At 35.8% G+C, this 10,526-nt stretch overlaps 1 pseudogene; it reads left to right on the top strand.

Moving 5' to 3' along the window:
* The first annotated feature begins 1,521 nt into the window (after positions 1-1,521).
* LOC144713505 (pathogenesis-related protein PR-1 type-like) lies at positions 1,522-2,268 on the top strand (annotated as a pseudogene).
* Positions 2,269-10,526: the final 8,258 nt, after the last annotated feature.

The raw sequence follows: 10,526 nt of genomic DNA, 5'->3' as shown, positions 1-10,526 counted from the left end.
CTCCTCTAACAATACATTCGTGAAGCTCTTTGCACGGTTGTCTATACTTAGAGCTTATCACAGATGGGGTGTTCACTTAGATCGATTGTACGCTTCTTTTGGTACCTTCGGTCATTGGTTTACCTCTTCGTGGGGTCCTTGCTATGTCCGCGACCCTGAAGAATAACATTTATTGACCCTCCACTGATGAGCCGACGTCGTGCTGCCAAGCAATGGGTCGTTGGTTGGCTTGATTTACTTTCCCCCCTGCCCTATTTCATTGAGATATATTATGTATGTGCGTGCATGCAAAGAATCACCCACGACAAAATTCTTGAAGAAGCAGGGGACTCCGATAGCATAGCTAAAATTGGGCTCAGTCAGGATCGTTCGGGTCTCCCGTCCAATCCTTAACTCGAGAATTTTGAATGGGATTTTCGACTGCGCTCTCTTGTTGTTTCTACGGTAATTCCATCTTTCAAGCTGCCACCTACATCGCCACTAACACCTTCCTGTTCAGCGCATTGATAAGGATACTTTGATGTTATCTGCTGGTGGTTCTCTTGTTTGCCTGCCTGTTACCTTCCCTTCCTCATAAGTTGAATTCCAGAGTGATGGACACTCGACTAACTAGCTGAAGCTCATTGGTCGGCATTCTGGTTTTGGGTTTTTACATCCATTCGTGCATATCAAACAAGACGACCGTCTAACCTACGAGCTTCTGACGATCACTTAGCACCTCTATCCCTGAAATACTAGTGATTCAAGCACACCAAGGCGAGGTTATATTCTCTTCCCCTCTCTATTATTTGCTGTATTATTATTATGCTCAGTGCTGGAATTCGACTACTCCATAGCCTTGAGAGTTAAAAGATGAGATATAGGTCTAGCCACCATCTATTTGATAGAATTTATCCTTTGTCGGTGTTGGACTAGCGTCGCTCTCGGTGATGGTATGAACGCTTATGGACGTTGGACGTCCCCAACCCGTTGGCATCAAATCAAACACTCGGGTCATTAGGACCATGGTCGTCACTCGACCTCAATAGACCTTATCTGAAATCAACAAACACTCGGGTCATTGGGAGCATGGTCGTTACCATAATGTAAATATATAATTTATACATCATTATAAATTACATATTGACATTTGCGCTTACATTTGCGCTGGCCTACATTTGGAGAAGGCATCCCTTAATGAAACGAAGATGAGACGAATTTCTCAGTTGACTAGGCCCCCGGAATAATTCATCCAAAAGGCCCAAGAGAAAATCTAATATTGTATTTGTCTCTCAAGCCTGAAGTACGAGTTTTCCTTTTATGGAGGCATTTTGACAACGGTTGCTCCATGGAATATCGGTTCTCGAAAGCTTGGTCTCACAAACATCGCAATAAAGGAACTTTGGCTTAGGCTAAATAATAAGCAATCAGTTCTCACGCCTCATGTGTAATTCTAATATAGGGATGTCCTATTGTTGACAGCTTTGGCTCAGCCATTAGGCGATAAAAAAAAAATTTTGGTTCGGCAACAACAGGCTGAGGCTAAAGAACAAGCGATCGGTATCATCCTTGGCGGCTAAGAGCAAGTCATATTTTATTTTAACAGCATCTCCATGAAACCTTGTTCCCCAAAGAATTTGGTGTCTTAACTAGTGTAAAACATTCCCCTCCGCTGCCCACAAAACCATCAAGGAGCCTCTCCCCCCTTGAATAGAGCCATATCACAGCCAAGATCTAGCATACTTCTTAGAGGCAAGGCCAGAAAATGGCACCTCAACGTCTCCCCTGTGCATTGGTCGCTTGTGTCCTTGCGTTTGCCGTTGCATGCTCGATCCAAGTGAAAAACACCCCTCAGGACTACTTGGCTGCCCACAACACAGCTCAAGCGGTCGTAGAAGTGTGTCCAATGGTGTGGGATGCACAAGTCGCGGCATACGCCCAAAACTACGCTAACCAGAGACGTGAGGACTTCAGCCTTATCCATTCAAGAAGCAACTAAGGTGAGAACCTCTTCTGGGGTTCCGGGAAGGAATGGATGGCCAGAGAGGCAGTGCAATCCTAGGTGAGCGAATGCAGGGACTAAAATTATGTGACAAATACCTGCACACCGAGAAGGGTCTGCAGTCATTATACGCAGGTGGTCTGGCGTAACTCTGTGAGGCTCGGCTGTGCCCGCGTCAAGTGCAACAGCGGAGCCATACTTATCACCTGCAACTACAGTCCCAGAGGCAACTACATTGGCCAACAACCTTTCTAATCGCCTATTCTCGGCTACTTAGTTGTTGTGTATGCGAAATAACTGCAGGAACAGCCCCAGCCTTCATGGGTTTAAGAATAAATGGTGGGACTTAAATTTCAGAATAAATTTCATGTAATGTGTTCAGAATGTTTAAGTGCTCAAACTTTGATTTAGCCCACATAATTAATTTCAGTTCATCGGTTAGATTTTTATCTGAATAAGCTGAACCTGATAATCATAACTTTTATCTTTCATTAACCACCCTATTGGTTTTCTTTATTAGTGCAGTATACTGTTCAACGGTAGATATGTTTGCTACTTCTCTACGAAGTGGACTTTTTTTCTAAAAAGACATCATAAGAAGTTTCAAAGGCACAGTTATAAACAATTTTTTATGTATACCATTTTGATGTAATCCCATAGGTTATTTTAAGTAATCTTAAATTAAGATGTTCCTTTACACCCAAAACTAACCCGATGAAGAGAAAACACAGGTGAAAAAATAAAAAGGATGCCTTTTATATAGTCACCGTGCAACAATTATCATTCACTCTATGAATGGGCTGCATAACTTCTTTTTTCTTGGATCTTTACAGAGGAAACCATTTCATCACAAAATTTATACAAGGAAATCACTAAAATATCATATTCTATAATGAACCTTTCTATGTTGATTCCCCTTGTGATTGATAGTTCAAGAAGGTTGGATCCCGCTAAGTACTCCAGAAATAACAGCAAGTAAACTGTATTATGGTTTGTTTATTAAATCATAGCTTAAATGGAGTGAAAGAGAAAATCACATCACAGTATGTTTTATTTTTCTTATAGCAGTCTTTTTTTTAAGAATAATTGGTAAAAATAAATTTAACAATCGATTTTATTTTTAATATTTATCTAACCCAGGAATTTCCATGTTCTGCAAAAACTCAACAATTGGTGGACGCTCATCTTTCATGCAGTATCCTTCATGGAAATAATACATAGACCAAGCACCAATTATGGGATCATTTTTTGCATCAATCAAGCACATAGTCCAAACTATAATTATCATGAAATATTAGATATTTTCCTTAAATATCCAAAATATGATTTGGATTGCCCAGTGAGAAGAGAAAAATTATTATTCACAATTTAGGTTTACTTTATGTTGTTTAGTTAGATTGGAAACAAATCGTGAAACATTTTGAGTTATGACATTATATTATCTATATAGAAGCATGGGTTTGACTGTAAGGCAGCAAGAAATTGATTTTCAGAGTTTTCAGGGCCTAAAACAAGTAGAGCTGAGTTTCATAGAATTCATTTCAGATAAGAAACATCACAATAATAACTTGCCCTTAAACACAAAACAAATAACATAAACTACCTAGCACAAAACACGATGATTTCTTAATGTGTCTGTACTAAGACAATAGAATGGGGTTTTGCATTATCCATACCCTAAATCATCTTAGGTGTATTAAGGAAATGAGGGATTCTAAGGACAAGGCAATCAATCATAGTACACATGCATGAGAATTCAATATATTCCTCTATATCTTGTGGACCACAAGGTGTACTTTGGTACCCAAGGCTGAAAACACATTGTATTGATTAGGCCAAATATGTATGTGATTTATTACTCTATAGCATAATATTGATAGCTTTGATCAACAAAGGTAATTGGGACATTGGTTTCATTAGCTTGACATATAGATAAGCTTATAGACTCAAACATGAATCCTCTTATGGAGGTCACTGATGGATATTATGTGGTCGTCAAGCAATTACCCTACCATGCTTATTTAAGTTCATTGAATAAAATATTTGCGTTCATTATTATTCCATGTGATGTTTATAATGAAGTTCATGAATACATGCAATAACTTAGTGAATTATGATGAGATCATAATACAGTGATCACTAGTCTGTAAACATGTATTCAAAATATTCCTAATCGATGGATAGTTGAGACGGACATCGAATTATCCGGATAGAATAGCACTAGCTGATTGTACTTATACAATAAGTATAGTTGATAATCTAGCTATTAGTGTGGCCACACTAAGGATAGATAGTGGGTGCTCTTTGGAGAAAGATTTCATTGAATCGATCCGTACGAATCACGAATGGTATTATACCTAAACATTAATGAGGTTGATTCAAGTCACGGTTGTATAAGTGATCCATTGACCTGAGACACCAAGGACATCTTGTGAGTGGACGACTACGTTTTGACTATGACTTATGAGCCTCTAATCATGGGATTCAAATAAGTTATAGATCAAATGTAATAAGAAGCTTATGAAAATGATTGAGTGGTCAAGACGGGATCATCCACCCTCAGTATTAGAGGAGATTGACTCAAGGAAGACAATGTAGAAAAATCCCTGGCCAGGTTAGTGAGGATATTGAAGAAGGCGTTCTCCAACGATTCCCATTACACACATCAGTACTAATCGAATGACAGATTAGGCTTTGATGATAAACCATACCCTAAGTCATTCGAAAGTCTCGCGTGGATGATGGATAATACATTTACGGTAACCAATGATGGTAAAGGTTTCATGGGAGAGTTTGAGACTACTCGGTATCTTCCAGAGCACGAGGTATAGCTTGGCACCCCTCAGGCTGGAAACTTAACCAATCGATTGGGTTAAATCAATCCTTATTTAACTAATCTATATGTTGATATAGTTAATTAATAAGTTTGGTCAATAAATGTTATCTGGCCATTAAAGTTATTAACTAGAATGATACATGAGCCTAGAGGGTCACGCGCACAAGGTCATGAGGGAATGATAAATGTTATTTAGTTGATATTTCGCTTAAGGTCATAAAAACCTTAAGCGAAATATAAAGAGGGAAGGGGTCTCATATTAAGCACCCATGCAACCCTGATTTGAGTGACCCTCCCTTTCTTCATTCTCTACATCAACCAAAGAGAGAGTCTCTAAGAAGAGTTGAAGAGCAAGAGGTGTAGATCCAAGCATCGAGTGATCGTGTGGATACTTGTAGAGGTCACACGCGTAAACGGCTTTGGAACGATCTCAAAGTGAGCATGTCAAGGGTGGAATAAGTTCCCCAAAAAGGTATATTCAATGTTTTGTTTTAAAGATCGATTGTGAATTGATCGACACGCTTCCGCATCCATGGAACGTGTTTTCCATGGCAAAACCAAGGCACCGAACCCAACAGTCACAACATTTACTTTTTTATCGGCAAAAAGCATGGTGCCGGGTATGACCAACCCCTAGGGTTGTGCCCGTAGACCGATCTAGTCATGCCCTTGGCACCATCTAGGGAGATATTATTTATTAAATGTGGTGTTAAACAGTGTTTATAGGCACAGAGCGAGCGTACATGTCCCAAATACACACAAACCCTACTCGCCTACCCCCTTGGTGCAGAAAAGAAAAAATATATGAGTGGTACCTACAAGTAGCCAAGAGAAGGTTGCTCATCATCGTTAGTGTGCTGCAGCCCGCAGCTTGTTAATGCATGGAGTATGCACAACATGTAATTAAACTTAAGGGTAAAATGCATAAGGTACATCAACAAGCCATCAGTTATTTGAATATGCATTCAGATGTAGGGGGTTCTTTCAAACTCTTTGCTATCACAGATTATCACACAAGTTTGGAATAATTTTCTCTATGCTTTCTGTGATCATGGATCACCGGATTTTCCAAAAAGTAGGTCACCATCAAATGGTCACACTGTACAGTATATATTATAAATCACTCTAAAAACTCCATTTAAGGTTATCTTTCTCTCTGAATAAGCAAACCATGGTCAACGGATCCCTTGAAGTATCTAAAATATCAGTGCCTTTCTATCAAATAGTCATCCAAGGGGTTATGCATGCGTTCAGGTGCACAGTTTAATGGAAATCTCCCATAAGGTCTATTAATTATCACACACAAATGAGGTTATGTAATATTTTGAGATTCACGGACTGTGAAGTATATAATAGAGCTGTTACATGTACAGAACTACCAACATTGAAAATATGTGGGCCTTTATTCGTCCAGTAAGGAGTCAAGAAAAACAGAAGCTATGGATCTTGTATGAGAAACAGTAACGTCATTTCAAATTGGAATCACTTCTATGTCCTAGAAATGATGAGAGTGGCCAATAAATTTACATTTAAAATGTATTTCAGGGACTCTATAAGCTTATTTATGCATTGGGGCTCCATATTCATGACCAAAATATCATCAACAAGAAAAAAATATAGTTTCTATGTGGAGCATGTATTATAAAATAAATATGATGCATTATGAGAAATACAAACCCCAAAAAAGCGAGTATAATCTAAGCTATGAAACCAGGCATACATATCATGCTTCAAACTGAAAAGGGCAGTGCCTGGGTGTCAATTTGTGTAGATGATTTTCTTCAAGTCTTCATCAATGATGGCCTTGGAAGAATATAATTTGTGTGATTCGATCATGTGAAATGTTTAGTGCGATAAGAAGTTGAACAGTCATCCTCTGAACGAATGGATAAAAGTTGTGAACAAAATCAATCCTCTCAGATGGTGATAGCCATCGACAACACTATAGGGCTTGCACATTTCAATATATGCAGTGTCATTATGTTTGCACTTAAATTATCATTTCCATTTGATTACATTCAACATGAGTCAGTCTTGGCAAAAATACCCATGTGACATTACTTAATAAATCATGATTCTATGCTTAATAAAAACATGAACTCAGATGAGTTCAGACCATCCTCAAAAAAGGAAGTGAATATTTGGAAACATATAATCACGATATTCAGAGTAAAATATTGAAGGCAATATGTAAAGATAAAGTAACCCTAAGAGGTCAATGAGCTCAAAATCATTGAGAACTCAATGAGGGAAAGGTGTGGGAGAAGGTAAATGGAAAACAATCTTCATGTAAATCAAAGAGCACTAAATGAGCACACACCCAGTGGTTAATGAGACTGTGATATCCATAATGAAATGAGACATATCAGAGCAAAACGTTTGCTAAAATGTTGATACATTTTATTTTGATGGAGAAAGACATAGGCTAGGAATACACGCACATCCAAAAAACTAACAATCCCGAATGAGTTTATTTGATTAAAATAAATGATCTAAGGGCGGCATATAAACTACACATCTAATTTTCTTTTATAAATCATAAGCTATGTTGGCAGAAGGATCAATGATGTTATATGCATGTGAAGTTAATATGTTGGGCAACTCCACTACCTAGGAACTAATGCCTTGTCACCAATGATGACCAAGATGATTGGTGTGGTTGAATTTGTGAAGAAGAGAAATATCCATTGTACATTTTATTTTATAATTGAGGCCAAGAGAAATCTCTGTTGTATGATTGATTCCAAAATTATTAAATTGTAATACTTTGTGATTTTATTATTAATATTTTAGTGGGACCATTGGTCTTGATGTCTAAATAGTTGCAGCCGTCAGGGCCTCAACACCATTTTTAAATTAATTTTTTCATCATAATCAAGTCACCATTTCATCCATGGTTATTAGTAGAGTTTGATCCCAGATGTACATATTTTTTAATTGGAGTACCTTCGCATGTTTCCCTTATTTGCAATAGAGAAAGTTCCATGTTGTCATTAAATTAGTTATGGGAAATCACCTCTTTAAGCCTAAGATTTTTTTCTCATGTAATGATGCTAGTGATAAAGTTTCATCATTTGGGATTAGCCCTCATACCTGCATATAAGTGTCCTTATTTTTATAATGTCAATATCTAGCTGCAAGTAAGTCGGCCCCATACTTCTTAGAAACTCAATACACGGCTCATGAGATTGGCGACCCTTGAATGTAGTATGGAAATGATTATCTGAGATAAATTTGTATGCATATTTTGATCATGTAATGGTGCTAGGGATAAAGACATCATTATCTGAGATTGGCCCTCATACCAGCACATGAATGCCCTGTTTTTGAGGATGTCGCTTTCTATCGGCAACTAAGTTGGTCCTCATAGTTCTTACATACTAAATATACCGCTCATGAGATTATAGCTCATGGTACTCCTTAACTGTTTTATGGAGATGATTATAGCTCCATGTTCAAGACCACAAGATGAGATAAATTTCATGGGAGCTTGATACATATCTTTTGACGCAGTTCTCCCAAAACAATGGGGACAAATGTTTATGAGAGAGACAAAGAGGTAATATAAAGAGCATAGTCATTATAATTTCATAATAAGCATGTTTAGGATAATTCTGCATACTTCCCAAACCATTAATTTTTTAAAGTGATAAATGACCAAGAATAAAGTTTTTAGTCAAATGTTGGAGTGAATATCAGGTTTTTAGTAAAACCTGATAAAAAATAGAATTTTATTATTTGAAAGGACGCCAGGATTGATAATAACTTGAGGTTTTATTTTTCTTGGTGGCATTTGAGATTTGTGAGGTTGTGAATAATTTCCATCACCATCCTGCAATATGAAGGAGTGTACCAGAACAGCTTCTGATACAGCTACATGTGGTACAGTAGTGTACGGGAAAAGAGTTTGTCGATGAAACTTCTACATTGGAAATTTATTTTCTAGTCATCTCATCTTTGACACAATGTTAAATACTGAGAAGTTTGAATGAACAAAGAATAACGTACTATCCCAGGGAATGAAATGTTCCTATTCACTAAAAATTCCATAGTTGCATCAAGTTATATGAGTGGAGAAATGTTCAAAATTTTAAACAATTTGTAATTCATATTAAACCATTTTATAACATTTGTAATTTGGAAATTTATATTTTTCAAATTTTCAAATTCTCCGTCTAGATGCTTTTATAGGCCATTTGTCAGAAAAGGTAATATCATTTTCGACCAATGGCACAATGTCTTGGACTTGAGGATGAAAAATCAGGGAGCCAATCATCATCTTGTTAATAGTTATAATAAAACATTATAATGTAGAGAAATAATAATCTACATTAATCATTGTCTTTGCATACAAAAATTTATCATACATGTAAAAAAAATCTAAAACCAACCAAATGTATTTAAGACTTAATTTATACAGCTCCATCAATATTATCACTTTGCAAGAACAAATCCTCCAAACCAATATCTTTTCAATAGAAATTGATTCATTTTTAACTGTTTAATAATGCACACATATATTTAACATAAATATTTTGTGTTTGAGATTTATATAAACAGGGGTATCCAAAACCACATAATGATTCAAACTTTTCAAACAAAAGTTAATGTATCACTACTATATTCTTACTCTCTCCGAATTGCTCTATCTCATCAACAGTACTTTATAATATGTAGTTTTGAATTTTAGTATACTTTATGTCTCATATATATTATTTACCACTAGACTTTCATCAATCATGTGGCACCCCAAGAAATTTTCTCTCCTACTTTGAAGGATTTATAGTTAATTCGTAGGTAATGAATAGTAAATATCATAAGATAAAGCTCGTCATCTTCTATCAAAATCTTGTAGAAATAGATATTTTAATATATAGGTTATCCAAGGCAGCTCAACTTTTACCAACTTAAAAACTAAAGATAAATATATTTTCCCATATATAAATCATTTTTTTTATTTTCGTCATTGATATTGTAGTTTGTTTCTAATGGAGTATCATTCTCATGTTCCCCCTAAAGTTGGCTTATTAAGTCACGTCCCAGTCCATAACATAGGTTTGAAAGTTTCACATTGACAAAATGTATCTTGTGTGAGATGAGTCTTGTTTATATGAACCTCCTCAATGCTTTATCAATATAGTAAAACTTAATTTTATAATCAATTCAATTTTTCATAGAATGAGACTTTAGCATGATACAAAGAATTTCTACACACCCTTAGGGAATTTTTATAAGAGAACATGAAATTAAGTAGTTTTCTAAAGAATGTAAACAAGGCAGGAATTATATGATGATGCATGTACCTGAATTACCTAACATGTGATGTTTCTATTAAATAGCTACATTCATAGTGTGATTCAAGTTGTGCATTGTTTGAGAAAAAAAAAATCTTTCATCCTTTTTGGATGAAATTATAATCAATGTTGATAATGGAGAGCTCAAGAACAATTACAAAACATAAATATAAATTTAAATATTTATATACTGTGCGATGTATTTGGGACTCTTGAAAATGGTTAATTTATTTGGAATGAACAACATTAAGATATATCTGAGTCAGATGTTATGTGATCGTATAGATATATTAAATTAATCTTGTCCAAATATGAATATGAAGTATATTAAATTCTCATTTACATATTTTTAAAATATTATATTTGTTCCACATGAAAAATAATATATATTACTTTAAAGTGGATGAATAAAACA

This window comes from Wolffia australiana, chromosome 1 (assembly GCF_029677425.1).
Source record: "Wolffia australiana isolate 7733 chromosome 1, ASM2967742v1".
NCBI lineage: Eukaryota > Viridiplantae > Streptophyta > Magnoliopsida > Alismatales > Araceae > Wolffia > Wolffia australiana.
This window is presented reverse-complemented; position numbering and strand designations above follow the sequence as displayed.